The sequence below is a fragment of the Dromaius novaehollandiae genome, chromosome 18 (assembly GCF_036370855.1).
Source record: "Dromaius novaehollandiae isolate bDroNov1 chromosome 18, bDroNov1.hap1, whole genome shotgun sequence".
NCBI lineage: Eukaryota > Metazoa > Chordata > Aves > Casuariiformes > Dromaiidae > Dromaius > Dromaius novaehollandiae.
In genome coordinates, this window is record NC_088115.1 from 2,570,498 (window position 1) to 2,586,754 (window position 16,257).

The 16,257-nt window shown below is 41.5% G+C and overlaps 1 long non-coding RNA gene across 2 annotated transcripts; it reads right to left on the reverse strand.

Annotated features, from left to right (window-relative positions):
- Positions 1-3,059: 3,059 nt before the first annotated feature.
- Positions 3,060-9,278, reverse strand: LOC135330241 (uncharacterized). 2 transcript variants are annotated; one of them, XR_010392119.1, is made up of 3 exons: positions 9,086-9,278; positions 6,250-6,308; positions 3,060-5,053 (listed from the first exon to the last, which is right to left on the reverse strand). It is a non-coding gene; the product is annotated as an uncharacterized LOC135330241 (long non-coding RNA). The 2 variants fall into 2 exon arrangements; XR_010392118.1 differs by lacking the exon at positions 9,086-9,278 and adding an exon at positions 8,492-8,664.
- Between the last annotated feature and the right edge of the window lie 6,979 nt (positions 9,279-16,257).

Below are 16,257 nucleotides of genomic sequence, written 5' to 3' on the forward strand. Positions count from 1 at the left end.
TCCTTCCAAATGCAACACAATCCAAAACACATCTCCAACATCCAGCACCATTTCCCAGACACAGCATGACAAAAACAATGGTTGTAATGACTCCACTAACACACACAAGAATACTCAGTTCCACATAACCTGCAAAAAGTACCATGGTGAAAACATTTTACCCCTAAAGGTTAATGGGATTTGTGAACAGGGATTTTCCCTGAAAGATCACACTGCAGGGACCTACAAGCTTCACCGTGTTACTAATGCTACACGGTCTGAACTAGTCCAAGGTGCAAAATACACAATCTTGAAAATAAATTCTAGGAGATGAAGAAAATGACATAACTTTTGAGACTGGAGTGGTGGGTTGCCCAAGTGTTGAAGCTTTAATTAATGGTCTTCTCCTGGCAGAACTGACAAGAGAAAAACAGCTGTAGCACAGCAGTAGCACCAAAGATTGCAAGATCCTATACTGAGCACTTCTGATTACCACATGATAGCTAGCAATAATTGCTAAGTTCCCACGTATATTATAATCTTGGGAAAAGCTTGCCTTGTCGAATTAATTTAAAGCACATTATTTAAAAACACTCTTCTGTCAGCATTATTAATAGAATTCAAAAGCTAGTGGTTTTACCTTCTAGGTTTGACCTTCTTCATGACTAGATATGGGTTTATGTCACGGTAACAGTGAAGAGGAGTAATTGGTTCCCCAAAATCCTAGGAATATAAGCACTGCTGGAGTATTCATAATTGCATCCAAGTACAAAGCTCAGCTTTAAATTTTTTTCCCCTCAAATAAACAATACACAGAAGCACACATACATCCTTAACAAGCATGTATCACATGTGGTAGCATAATGCTTTCAGAATCATTTCCACGCCTTTTATTGTAGAATTGGTGCCTAACTGTAGAATTGGTGCCTAACTGGAGTTGATGCAAAACAGGGCACAGCAACCTTTTATCAGCCCAGATCCTCCAGGGAGTTCTCAGCATGAAATAGCCACTGAAAAATTTATTTATGATGGCACCCAGAAACTGTAATCTATGTCCAAAAGGATCCTTAATTCCTTTCAAACTGAAAATGTCAAACATGACTATCACTAAAGTAGCATAGTAATTGGGTCAGAGTTTTCTCTGTTGGCTCTCCCCCATCCCATACCGAAATTATCAGCAATGGCCCACCAGGAAGTGGTGGATACTGCCAGCTGAATGAGAAGTAACCTCTGCAAGAGTCCCAAAGCTGAAGGACTGAGTCTAAACTAATAAAGGAGATAGGAATTAAACAAGCAATCCTCCCCTCAGTTTGCATAAGGCTTATTCCACCTAAGACTAGGACACAGCTTAGATAAGGAAAGATCTCTTAAATCTCCTTACAGTCTCCTCAGGTTAAGGAAATGTTTCTGCCAAATGCCAAGCCTGGAACCTCTAAAACATTCTTTAAAGATTATTTTCTCTTTGTTTCTTTTTTATCCTTCCCAAGCAATAGCTACAGCTCAGCGTCTATACACTTTTCATACAAACTATCCCATTTGATCCTTTCAGACCAAACCACTTACTAAAAATACATTTTATTGCTAGAAGAAACTTTGTCTATCTCATACGTTTTGTAAGATCAGGGAGCAGAGAAACAGAATCATTTTTGGTCTTTTGTTTTGATTTTGAAACAAGGCCATTAGTTTACTTTTCAAAATGTCTACGTATACAGTTTTGCCTCCAGAACAGCCTTTGTATGGGAGGTTCTTTTGTGTCTGCGTGGCAGTAGGGTTTTTTTCAACTTCTTTTTATCAAAAATTGAAATTCCAGCTTTTCATCAGCTTTTTAATGCTTTAGACTGTTGATAAATGTAAAATGCAACATTTAGAGATCATTTCAGTTTTCATCATAAAAATAAGAGCATTCCAAAAGAAAGCCCAGCAAACATGCTCAGGGTCAAAAAACCAGGCAAAAGTGAAAACGGAGCAAGTTTTTCTTCTAAATGAGTTTGCCTTCTTGAAATAAAAATGCTCACTTTTTAAGAAGCGATGCTCCTGAGATGATGACATATGAAATAACTTACTTAGAACAATGGACAGTGAAAGAAAACCCGAAGAATTAGGGCTCCATTTCTTGGGTAAGATGAATGTACCACAAGTCTCCTATGCCTTTAATTCTAGCAGAGTCATAGAAAGGAGAGGGAAGAAGGGTACATTTAAGAAAAATTAATAAGATCACTTGAGATTTTGTCTTATGGTGGTTTTATGCATGTTTGCTAAGCATGCTATGTATAGCAACCTCTGAACTATTGCATCCTATGAGTATTATTCAACTTCGCAAATACTCAAGAGGCTGTGAATAAATTTACAATAGCATTATTTTAAATATGATTTGTCCATTTATGTCCAAGAAAACTACAAAAATTAAAGATAGATCTATATAAGAAAGTTCACAGAATACAGCTGTTTGTGCTCTCAAGCAAAAAAGAGCTAAGTTTAGGCTGGACTTTTCAAGACAGCCAAAGGAAGTTTGAAGCCTAAATCCTCAGGTGTCAGCCTTATTAATATAAGCTCCTTTGAAATAATCTAGATTTCTTACAAGGACATATATGAATTCTGGTTTCAAGCATATTCACAGCAAGCATGCTCCCAGGAAATAAAAACTCTCAGTGTTTCTGCTCCCATCCAGAAATATCCTTGAAATACTGAAATATAAACAAAGAGACTGGTTCTGCTTTTTCTCAGAGTAAAAATGAATGCTGAGCCAGTCTGTTTCTCCTGAGTTCACATGGCAGCACAAATGTGTGCAGCAAGGGCTCTGCATTCTTCAGCTCTCAGGACTGAAAATATGCATCTCTACACATAGGAGAATCTAGAGTTAGCAATGAACATAAATATTCTGATCCTACACTCCCACCATCCCATTCCATCTGCACAAGATTCCCCATATAAGCTGGGTAGTTGTTGCCCAAAATGGCAATGCATGCTCTGCAATTATCATTAGAGTTAATTAAAGCTTCTATGCAGCAGGCAGCTTTGAATTGCTATTTACACTCAAGTCTCTGAACATGCTACAGGTAATTGAAAGAGAAGCATCAAGCTAATATTGTTTTTTTTGTTGGTAAGGGTTTGCTCATTTGATCTTTGTTATCATATATTTCTAAAAAAAACAACAAATTTCCTCAGAAGGCCTGATTCTCCACTTCATCACACTCATTTTAATGCACTATTTTTTTCTTCTTCTTCTTCTGTGGCCCTTAATTTACAGGTACTTGGAAGTTCTAAGAGAATCAGGTCAAGCTAGAGATGACATATCAAAAAATCTCATCAAGGTTTCATCTCTTTGTAGGGGAAAAGTCTTGCTGCATTTGAGACACTTTGCAGAAGATAGTGAGGTGCCCCAGAGGGAGGCACAGAATTCAGCACCTCACTTGTACACAATTTCACCTCTACATGTGGAAAAACTCCAAAGCTGTAGTAACTTACCACTGCTTTACAGACAGAAGAAAAGATGCCATGCACCCCAGATCTTGTGTCTCTTCCTTGGCGATGGACACAGCAAATTATGTGTTTCCACCTGGGACTTCTATTCAGTCTCTTTTAAAGGTTACAGGTCCCAAGTACCAGCCCCTTTTCCCCTCTTATTCTTTCCCCAACAGGAAAACTTTCATGACTGATGGTCCAAATAACGTTGCCCTTTCTTCCCTTTCCCTACTGCTGAAACATCTCTAGAGGCTCTTTGTAGGCATGATTCCCAGCCACTATTCCTAAGCATGCAGCCAAGTGGGCCCTTACTAGAACAGGGACCTCTCAGGTTTTTTGTTTCCAATCCGGACAGTCAGTATACCATCAACTTCCACTTAACCACAGAAGAGCAAGAAGTGCTCAACACCTCTAACCATCCAGGTAAAATATTTAACATGTACATTTAGAGATACAAGGTTTGCCTAAAGGAAGGCAACCAAAGCTTTAGAGTTTTGTAAATCTGCTTGTAGGTGCTCAACTTCTGAAGAGAAGCAGTAAAGGTCTGGGAGAAGATCTGGCATGACCACCTTGAGTCACATGCAGACTGTGAAATGTTCAGATGCCATTCCCATCCCAGAGAGGTATCAACAGGGCTGTGCTGGCACGCAGGCTGACATGAAATCCAAATCTTTGGCTGTGGAAGGAAGCAACTAAGGGCTGCTGAGGCTGACATTGTCCTGGGGCTCAGCTGCATGCACCCTGCTTCCTCTCACAACAAAGCACAGGTATCCCTGGTTTCTGATCTGCTCCTGAAACCAGCCCCCATCTCCCTTCAGCATACCATGGTGCATGTTCAGGACTCTATGGCCTCTCAAGACCGGCCTTTTGATTCACAGGGTGGCCAGGGCTGGAGGAGGAGGGAGCCCCAATCATTTAATTTCTGCTCTGTGTTTAGACCAGTCCCCCTGCACTGCCTCAGTCCTCCCAATACACAGACTGAGAATACAGTCAAAATTGCTGTAAACAAATCTCCACAACCTAAACGCCCTAGCTACCATTTTTAAAAGCCCACAGAACTGAAGAACACTTTCAAGTATTGACTCACGACTTCAAAACCTGTTCTAGTACCAAGGGAAAAAGATACTGGCAAAGCATCACTTGAGAACACTTACATATGTCTTCTCTGGGGATTTGGTCTTGGCTCACTGTTTTCTATCTTCAGCTACTCTCCTCCCATTATCCCCAGAGACTGCACTTAAGAGCTCAGCAGGAAATCTTTCCTTCATTTGCTCCTTAGGAGCACAGCTGTCTCTGAATTAACCCTTCCTCTAATACATGTATAGGAGCTCTATATACACGCCACACTACCTAGATTATTGCATTTTGCCTCCCCTTCCCAAAGAAATATTATCATCTTTCTTGTCTCCCGGTAAAGGAGCAGAAAGGCTACCACTACACCAAAATTTTGCTACCAGCCCTTGAAACATGAGTAGGAACTGCAGACAGACCCAAGGCCACAGCTGGAAAGGAATAGACCCACCGTCTCCTCTAGGTTTTAGAGACACTCTTCGAAGTCCGATGATGCCAATGCATTACTGAGCACACATCTATTTTTGTACTGGAACGGGTCCTGCCGAAAGAGAACAACAGTCACTTAACAAGTGTAAGACTCCTCTGACCCCATCAAAGCTCACCTCTTCTGGACATCCTGCCTTAACCTCCTCAAATCTCAAGCATAAAAGTTCACAAGGAAGCTACTCTGTCATATACTCTTCAGCCTGGAAGAGAGAGAATTGCTCTTAATAGCCTCCTTACTATCAGCCAAACCAAATGTTTCCAAAGCAATTTTAACTAAATTCAGAGAAGATCACAGTAAAGCTGGTATCACTGCCTTATAAGATTAAGAGTAGTAACAAACAGTGGTCTTGTTCATCCTGATTACAGCAAGCATAATGTGATGATTTTTTGAAATCTGCACGCACTCTGCAAGGACTCTCTACTGGTGTCTGCCTCAGACAGTAAGTTCTGTTTTGAATTTAGGGCTTTAGCATCTTCTCTGCTATCATGTCCTTACAGTAAGCTACAATCCACAGAAAGTGACAGGAAAATGACTCATATAGGAGAAAGTGAATAATTAAGCTTTAAAATAAAGTATATTTTGCACCTGAAAAAGGGAATGGAGCTTAGTAAAAGGGAATGGGGGAGAAAGAGGGAGAGAAAAAGAGAGAATACAAAGAAAAGAAGAGATCAGACCAGGAACTGAAGTTAGGTGCAAGTGTGAGAAAATCTGTAATTAGAAGAATCTACACATGGTGGGATAAGGTTCCCCAAGTTCTTAGAGGAGGCCAAGTAATATTCAGAGGTGGGAAGGAGACTGCAGCAAGGAAATGCATAAATCAGAGTTACATTTCTCTGAACTTATATTCATTTTACACCCTCTGGAAGAAGGAGGGTGTAATCATTTCAAAATCTCTTCTTGAGAAATTCATATGTTATGTGCTTCAGACAACTGCTCACATCATCCTGAAGGTTTCAGTGGCAGACAACTCACAAAATTAGAGCTCTGAAGTGCTGACAGAGGGGTTAAGTACTGCTCTTAAAAGACCAAGGCAGTGAGCTCGTGTTCAACATGTGTGCCAGGGAGGTCAGGGAGGCAGCAGACAGCAGAAGGCCACCCTCAGAGTGCTGGAGCTCCAGGGGTGACAAACCACCAGAAGGAGCTTTACCAGCACAAAAACAGCTGCCAAAACACAGTGAAAAGATCTGACAAAGTCAACCTGGACAGCCTCAAGCACACAAGCTCCTCTAGGAACTATGCAAACCTACCTCTTCCCAGCCCAGGAGGTAACCCCCTGCTTCCACTGCTTTTGGCTTCACCTTCCAGCCTAAAAGACAAGAAAGAGGAAAACACTTTTATCACAGGCATCATTACCACTTGAAGTTTCATGTATTTTTTTCTGCACTTCATGGTGCCTACACGGTAAGAGATAGGACCCTCCCCTATCTGGGCTAGCAACTTCCACAAGTATTTGCCCACTTCTAAAATTCTAGAAGTGTATAGCTGTGCACAGCTGAAGAGTAAACATACACACAAAATTTTCCCAGTTTTCTGAACTCGAAAAAGGAGGGGGAAAGCTTTGTATTTACTGCTTCAGTTATTAAAAGAACAAAAGATTCATATATTCTGCACATCTGTACTTTTCCTCCTCTGTCACTAAGCTGATCTCCCAAGCAGAGGCTAAAGGGAATGACAGAAAAACAAATGAATTTGTAAAGAGCTCAGATAAAACATAACCTGGATGCAGGAAAGCACTCCTCCAGTAAGATCAGACTTCAGATGCTGCTGAAAACCAAATGGGTTTTAATGAATGGCAGATCTTTGGCCAGCAACTGGCAATCAGAGAGGTTAGCGAAAACCTGATTAGATCAAAGTCCCCTAACCTGGTTTAGTGACCACATCTGGATACAGTCACTGCAACCTGAAGGCTGAATTCTGTGTTAAGAGGAATCATTTCTTTTCAAGTGCCTTTAATCAGAGGAGGAAGAAAAGCCATTTGAAAAGTGCTCTGACAGGTGCAAGGAAGATAAGCTAGAGGACGATGACACAGACAACAGCATTTGGAAAAGAAGAGATTGGGGATTATCACCACGAATACACAGAAGCTCCATTCTATATAGTAGCACAAGTTGTTATTAATACTACTGCTTATCCCTCTTATAGCATTTCAAGCTTTCAAAGTGCTATACAAATACTAATCACTAAGTGAATGTGCCAAAGAATCCCTTCCATATCCTGCTGAGTGCACAAACTGAAAGCACAAGAAGTACAACATGTACAATGGCAAACGCAGGCCTGAACAATCACCATAGTTAATAATAGTATAAAAAGATTGTGTTCTAAAGGGAAAGGTATTAGTGCGCATCCATTAGGAAACTAGTCTTATCTAATGCTCTGGATGTAGCACCAAATTTAAAGGGAGCAAAAGATGCTGTTGGGAAGAAGACGGAGCCCAGAGGGTAAAAGGGAATGTCTACAGGAGATGAGGGCATGAATGTAGATAAGAGGAGACCTGGGAGTACTTTTCATGCATACTGGGGAGCAAACAATGAAGCTGGAGCAAAGATTCAAGAGCAAAGATGGTGTCATTAAACTAGTCAGGAAGGAAGGTGATAGAACTTAGCAGTTTCACCTTTTTATAACAACCGGGCAAAATCCAACATCCTCCACAGGGAGTATCAGTCAGAAGGACTGATCTGCACACAGGCTCATTCCTCGGCAACAGGAATGAAGAACAAATTACATTAATTTTAGGTAATGATGGGAAACTGTTGCCAATTTTGGTGAATACTGGTTAGCAACCTCACATGAATTGATCCCATCTAGTCCTTGAATACCTAAGCTGTCCAGCAGTGCTTTCTGAAGAAGTGCTCAGCATGCCTAAAAAGGTAAAACTGGTAATACAGAGCGATCCTTCACACAGCACACAGAAAGAATAACCAGAATTTCCACTCCACAAATACTAATCACCACAGCTGCCGCACGACTACAGGAAAGGCCTGCAGGCACTTTGTGGTTTTACGTACATATACTCTGCATTGAGGCAAACTCTGTCCTAAGCACCCATCTTTAACTCGCTCAATTAAAGTGACAATGCCATGCTTCATCATCTTAAACAATCTCTTCTCCTAAGAGGGTACCATAAAACCTGGTTTTCTAACCTCACCTTTTAGTCAAATATAAATAGAAAAGAACACCACATATCTGTTTCTGATGTGGTAAGGGCACAGAGAACCATTGCTCTATTCCTAGAATACAATTATAACAGAAGTTACATGAGCTACCTGAAAGGTGCAGAACAAGCTCAAGTGTGCTTTTCACACAAATCCCGTTGGCCCATTCACTTCACTGCTAGATAATAGCTATGTTGTCTCCAAGGCAACTGGGTTTTAAACTTCCTCAGGTTACAGAGGAGGCAGACCTCAGCAGTTTGTTAAATGAAATTATCTCATTAAAGCCTATTTCCAGGTTTGCCATTTCACCAGTTAGTACAGAACAAGCTACAGTTACCAGAAAAAGATCCTCTGGTCCATTCTCAATAGGGGAATTCCAGAGCAAGTCAAGAAGAGACCCCAAACTTTTCTTCCTCAAAACTCTGATACAGCATTCTGTCCCACAATGAAAAAAAGAGTTAAAAATTGAGAAAGCACAGTTCACCATAGCAAAACAAAATTTTCACACCTGTTCAGGGATTCTCAGTACTTTTTCTTTTCCAAGTACTCAGATGGGGATTGTTTAAGTAGCTTGACTTGCAAAAAGTCAGGAGCACCAAGTGTGCCAGAGATTCAGAGCTCTCAGTGTGTCTGATCTCAAGGACACCGAAATGAGGAAAACTTAGCAAGATTTGTATATCTTTGGTTCCTTCTGAAAGTTTTGACCATTTTCCTCCTTTTTCAAGTGCACAAAATAAGCAGGGTCTTAGCAGCAAGGGAAAGAAAAGAATGGATGAATGACAGAGAAATAACTGTTTCAAAACGGTCAGGTCTTACCCTTTGTCATCAGCCATCAGGAACTCAGCCCCATCCCACTAAAGCATACAGCCAAATTCTCCGATATCTCCAAGATACCCGGTTTGGTTTTGGCACAAAGTCTGGTTTCACTTACTGATAAATGATCTCCAACTTGTGTTTTCCTCACTCACGTTACTGTTTATTTCTCAGAAACTCACTCTAGACATCCAAGTCCAGTGCATACCAGTGTCACTGGAAACACTTTCATGATCACCAATAGGACCCAATCTCACTTCGGTTCCTCTTCCCACATCACATGTGAACTGAACAACTCCAGACAAAATCACCTCTCCCTGTAGAAAAAAAAGTCAAAGCAAATATCATAGGCAGCCGCCTCTCCCAGTTCACCTTATAGCATACAACCAACTTGGGCAAAGGCTGCCACATTTTACCAAGCGGTTACTTCTTATTTTATCTCTTTTGTTCGGGTGTTTGATCATAATTACAGCCTCAGGTGATTGTTCTCATTCTTTAATCTGATAATATTTCCCACATCCCTTCTCATCAGATAAGGAATATCAAGACACATTAATGTCTGTTCTCTATAGATCATTCCTCTGGATCTGCACAAATATACTTTCCATTCCCCCAAAAGCCAACCACTTCTTAGCAACAGACTGTAATACCACCAGTTTCCTCCAACGCCATTTGGACGTGTTTTAGATGTTTAAAATTCAAGGGAACAGCTGTCAAGTGAGATAATTGTGCTGTCAGTGTACCCAATGAGAATTAATGAAATGACCCTCTGACCAGTGTATGCTATATAATCTCATAAGTCAAAAAATAGGTTTCCTCATCTCATAAAAATAGAAAGCTAATCTGAAATAAGAAACAGTCATCTGAAATCAATGCTGTCCTAAAGTTTGCATTGAACCAAATGCATTGCTAGAAGCTCTGATAAAACAGACATGAATAAAAGAGACCAACAGAGGTTATCTGACACCATGGTGGCCTCATTTGCAGACTCCAGACCATTTGAAAAAGATTCCAGGGAGAGACTGCATAGTCCAAAGTGCCTGAGGTATTGAAATCCCACCAAGCAGACACTTGTATCAGTATCTTTCTGGATTACAGGGTGGGGAGGAAGGACAGACAGCTAGTTCTAACCAACCAGGAGGGGGAAGCAAACCCATCAGCTCAGCTGGTCACCAGGGTGAGCTGGGAAGCTACCAGAAGGATAAAACCATGCAAGCTCCAAAGGTATTTCCCTTTCTCTGCCTTGCCTAGAGTCAAGGTCCACAGTGCACAAATCAGGATATACCTCTTCCTCACACGCCTCAGAGTAGCTCTCAGTTTTACGATGGGGGAAGGGATTGCACTAGCCTTCATTCCTGGTGGCAGGGACACTTCAGGAGGTCTCCACCACATGCAAGTCCTAGAAGTGTAACCAGTTGAATATTGCACCTCTACCCTGCCAGCTCCAATACGTACTAGCTTAATGCCACTGAAACTTCAGAATGAGATTTCAGATACATCTAAAGAACCTGCACATCTAGTAAGTTGAGAATTGGATATTCTTAGACTGCCCTTTCCTTGCAGCATGAGCCATGTATTTGTTTTCCAGTTACTTGGTACAAAGTAGCTCTGGCCCATAACACAGGCTCCCAGGTGAGACTATAAAGCAGAAGAAACCCAAATCCCTCACTTGCCACTGAAAGCTTTAGGAGCGATCTTTCCAGCAACATCTTGAACCACATATCCACTTTGAGGAGCAATCTTGGAACGCTGTAGCAGAGACAAACAGGGAAATCCCAGATTCCTACAGCAAGGTGGACAGGGCACCGAGCCTGAGGTAAGAAAAGGATCATGGCAACTCATTAAAAGTTAAACCACTCATACAGGCAAACATCTTGCAGCACAGTTCAGATTCAAATAAATAATTTACCAGCTGCCATTGGAAAAATCGACAGTAATTTTCACATTCTGTAGAAAACTTTACTCAGGCAGAAATGAGGATAGCATGAAAACTGAGAAATGGAGTGTGAAATGATTGCATTTGTCCTGTGGATTTTCGAACGGCATTTGTACACAGCTGAATGCTTCCATTGCCCACCCAGGAGAAAAGCCTCCCAGGCCCTAGGGCAGCTTTTACCCAGCTATATTCCTCATTATTTCTCATAATGCAAAGGCAGAAATCAAGCCCTATCTTTCAGTTATTAAGTAGTCATTAACTCTGATTTCTGCTGCACTTTTATTGCTTCCCCCCTTATTGAAACCACTGGCCTGAAGAACAGCTTTGTCTCTGCATCAACACTAATCAGCAAGGGGACAAGAATCACACTGGAGGCTTTGCAAGCTCACACATTTCTATGTTTTCCCCAAGACACACAAAGCCCTAAGAACAAACAGAAGAGGTTCTCTAATACAGGCTAGTTACTTGGAGTCTAAAAACGGAGAGGAAAAGAGAAAGAACACCTTCCACCAACTGACACGTGCACTGGCTTTAGGACAAAGGTGCCAAACTGTCAAGTTAAAAATAGGAGTCAGGTTGTGCGAGCAGCAGAGCTGCATGCTGAAAAGTAAAGAGTGAGAGTAAGGACAGCCTTACACAGTCCAGATGTCACCGTCCTTATTTAGGCAAAACTCCCATCACATTCACTGAGTTTTGTGCAGAGCTGGACACCAGGCTCTAACTCAATATCAGAACTTTCATTTAACTCAGTGTGAATAAAGCTACTCTTTTTTTTTTTCTTTTTTTTTTTTTTTGATCAAAACTACATTTTGCTAGGAAGTTGAATTTCAAACCATTTGAATGTTTTTTTTCCTCAAAGGTGCCTGCACTTGGCTGAAAAATTGTGGTTTCTCTTTGTGGTTTTTGAAAGAAGTCAACATTTTCTGCCAGAAGGACAAGGAGAGGAGGGGAAGAAAAAATAAAAAAAAGAAAAAAGAGAGACCCTTTTCAAACCAGCAATAAAGAAGGGAAACAGAAGGCTATAAGTGAACAGCTGGAAAAGGAATAATTAGATATTTCTGTGTGTCTCATGGTTTAATCAATCTAGTCTTTACTGAGTCAGCCTCAGCAACACTTGACAAATAGCGGTGAAAACTTTTTTGGAAAGCCACTTGACACGACAAGCATTTTTGTCCGGCACTAGCAAGCAGTCGAGCCATGGGCAGATCCTCTCGCACGCTCAGCGGCGTGAACAGGAACAAGCTGATGCTTGCACTGAAGGCACACCTGGGAGAACACCGCAAACGGAGGAGGCAACGGATGTGTGATGCAGTCAGGGGCTTCGTGGTGTTCCCATTTCTCAGGGTAGCACACTCTGCTGAGACTGCACGCTTTTTTATCTGTAATACCTGACTGGTCACAGGAAAATTGAGTGTTGTACCATGGGCTGTCTCAATCAGTAAATCCTACAATCCTGTTTTGCTATTCTGTTAGGGGCATACCGTACTCTGACCCAAACTAGTAATGGATTTAGATCCCACGAGCCATCAGCTCTCCTGGATGAGCGTGACTGTGCAATGCATGCAGGAGGCAGAAGCACCTATAATGAGGTCCAAAGCATTTTTTGCATTTCCACAGGCTTCCCTCCCCATTATAGCCAAGTCCAAACTTCCTCAAACACAAAGCAAAAGCAGAGGTGAGAGAATTCCCTATATAACCAAGGAACAAACATTCAGTGATTTACACCTATTAAGCTCTCCCAAGATATTCCTGTGCCTAGCACTGTTAAAGCTGCTCCGTGACCAGCCCTTAATACATCAGAATCACAGCACTCATGGACAGCAGACAGGAAGGGGGAGATATCAGAGTCTTATCCCCAAAACACAACCCTACCCAAAACCCCTCTGGCTATGGGTTCCTTGCTTCAGCCTCCAACCCTTCTTTGAAAGGGCAGCTCATTCAACTCCATCTCACCCCCACTGCATGCAACCTTTGATGGCAGTAGTTCTTCTGAAGCTGCTACATATTATTCCGAATCAGGCCAGTGGTAGCTATTGGCAGCAGAAAATTCAGATATACGTCATGCAGACAACTGACCACAAGTCTTAGAAGCAAATATATAATGGAATAAACACTAGCAAAATCATTTTACTTCCCCAAAACATTACCCTTTGATAATTTAGCAGGGCCATTTCCTTATTCAGATTTCATGTAACACAGCTGTACTGCTCTGTGAAGATATGGTTTGATGCTATACCTTGAATAAATATTGCATTCACAGAGCTCCCCTCTTATCAGGTCAGTTGTCAAACGCCAGTATCTCTCTCTGCCTTGGGAATTTATTTTCAACAGGCCTTTCCATTCAGTAGGAATTCATTTCAAAGAGTTTTGCAAGAATACTTTGCACTTTCAGATTTTGAAGAATGGAAAATTTTTCATCTTTGCAAATCTAATCTTTTACCAAAAGCACCTCGTAGACAAAAAGACAGAGCAAACAAAATAACAGATATATAAAACATAAAGGATAAAGAAAATGGGCCCATGGGTATAGCTTATTCCCAAGTAAAAATTCCTTTAAAGCTTGGCTTTATTATCGTGTTGTAGTTATCAATAACTACCAGTCATTATTACAGGATTTTTGCGTAAGTGAGCTGCATAGAAATATCAAAGTGGGAAAACACACAGCATTAAGCTGACCTTTTTATTGCTGTTTCCATGGAATAATAAAGAGAAAAGAGGGTAGACAGACCTAGACTACAAGAACACTAAATTAAAGCGACCGCTCTTAAAGAAGTCCCACGAAGCCAAACAACCAAATGAATAGACATACTCAGACAAAGGGGTACCTAGGAGGATTTGCAGAAGTGTCTACACAAGCTAGGCTTTTTGGTAAAACCAGTGGTACTTTTCTATCTTTGAAGGTACTTCGGTATCCTTGTACAGCTCCAAACCCCACTGTCTTCAGTGGGACCCTGAAGTTAGGGGAAACACTGCAAAGCGGCATGGGGCACAATCCAGCCCCTCCCCTGGAAAAGTTTCAGTTTCCAAGTAACACTGGAGCCGTGTGTGCTGCTGGGCACACACGTGTGCTCTGCACATCAGCAAAGGGAAACTAGTCAGTCTGAATTACCCATCAGCAAGAGTCGCATAGCTTTGAAGCTTACACTGCAGAAAGAAACATATTCCCTAATTTATCGGCCTGTTTCTACAGAAGGTGTTTTTTGGGTTTTTTTTGTTTTTTAAATCATTGTTCTGCTCCAATTTTCCTTTCTTCTTCCTTACTGCTGCTTAGTAAGTGCCCCAACGGGTGGCATTACAGATCAAAGCTTGCTGTCTTTCATCCACACGACTACCTGGCCAGGGAAAAGCAATCTTCAGAAAAATTTATTACTCCTATCCCTTATCAGTGGAAAGCAGGTGCAGAAAAAGCATTCATAGTCAGTGGGAGACCCTCGATCTGGAAAACTGCTGCTTCTCTCACAGCATAATTGGTGACCCCTATGTCTCAGATGTGGTTGCCGAACCTAGTCAAACACATTTAGGATGTTCCAGCAGCATAAAAGCAGAAATCACATACAAACTTACATACAGGCGCACATATATGCATGTGTTCAGAGCCCTCTGGAAGTTTCTAGGCTGAGCATTAGATCAGTACCTTTTATTAATAAAATTATTTGTAGTAACTAGCTCATAATATTAAGAAGAAATCTATTTGTGACTGTCTAAAGCATTAAGATTTATTGGAAGTTTCTCTTGAATTGAAAAAAATTCCAATTTATTGCAAGATTAACTGCCCTGCAAGAGTCCCTGGAGCTGACAAGTTATATTAACCAGAAGTCCTGAAAAAGCCTCACCATGTCCCTTAAAGCACTCAGAGACCCCCCTGGACCCACTGAGAGCAAGCAGGATAAAGCAGAAGAGGGAGAGAACATCCGGCCCTTACAAAGACCTTTTTCCAGTGCCCAACCAGGTACACAAGCGCTTTGGAGGAAAGCCCTATACTTCGGACAGGAGGCTGCCATAGGTTTTCCCAAGACTCAAAGCCACAGACATTTTCTTCCCAAAAGCTCTTCGCTAAAAGGATTCCCCTTTGTAATTGCTCTTTACCATCTCAACCCATAGGGAATATTGCCAGTGAGAAAGTTGCCTACTTATGCAGGTGAAGCTGATGATATTAAAAATACATGGCACATTTTCAAGTCCTTGCTGTCAGATGGGTCCTGGTTTCCTATCAATAAAGCCAAAGTACTTTCTTTTCAAATCAGCCCTTCTCCTCTCTTTTCCTCCTCCCCTATGCAAATTTAGGGAGGCAACCACGGGCTGCTGCTGGCGCCATTCCTTGGCAAGGAAAGAGCAACTTAGGTAAAGCAAATAAATTGTTACCAACATCTTTCTGTAATATATCCTAATGGTCTTGTCTGTTGGACATCACTTCAAAGACACACCCATTCCTTCTCCATTGAAGCTGGAATCACAATTTATTTGAACACACACACAAGATCAGAATAGTCTCGGCCTAACTCCTTCCCTCTGTGATTTGCATTTCCCACCTTTTCTCCCACTAAGATTTTATCAGAGAGTGCATTTGCAGCAGCTGCAGTCATCTGCTTGGTTGCAGACAAAGAGCTCGCAAATTCCAGCCAGAGAGGCTGGATTGTACTTCAGCATCAGACATTGTATAATCACAATATGATTACATTTAAATACCCCTCTTGTTATTACAAAAATACTTTGACTGCCCAACAGAGGTCCTCCAGCACTGGATATGAACACGGAGATCTGCGCACAGTGGGAGATAAAAGGGAGGAAAAAATGGCAATTACAACAGCTGCTCTAAACCAGACCATAAAGAGCTGCAAAATGAAGGGGAGGGAGGGACACAACACAGCCACACCACTATGGTTATTCCCTGATGGCTTTGTAATAATCCTGCTCTCTAATTAGCAGACAATTCAACCTCAGTGACAAACTCCGAAACACTTTAAACACTTTGTTCTTGTTCAGTATCCCAGCAGAAATGCCTCCAGGGACTGTAGATTGAAGTCATATTTGAAGAAAAAAAGAAAAAGGGGGGGGGGGGGGGAAAGGACAAGTTGGAGGAGATCCAGAAAAGAGAAGGCAAAAAAGACTAAAGGACTAACCTGTCAGCAGAACAAACAAACAGAAACATCTGGCAGAGTTAAGGAGGAGGTTTGAAAAAGGAAGTGCTTGGATCACAGAGAGGCTTAATGCATTAGATACTCCTCCTGGAAACACGAGTTTAGGCTGCTCACGCAACATACCGTACCCACGGCCCCATTAAAGCCAGAATCAAGCCATTAAAAGAATAAAGGAAATCAAAACATTTGACAACAAGAAACTGAGATGAACTGCAA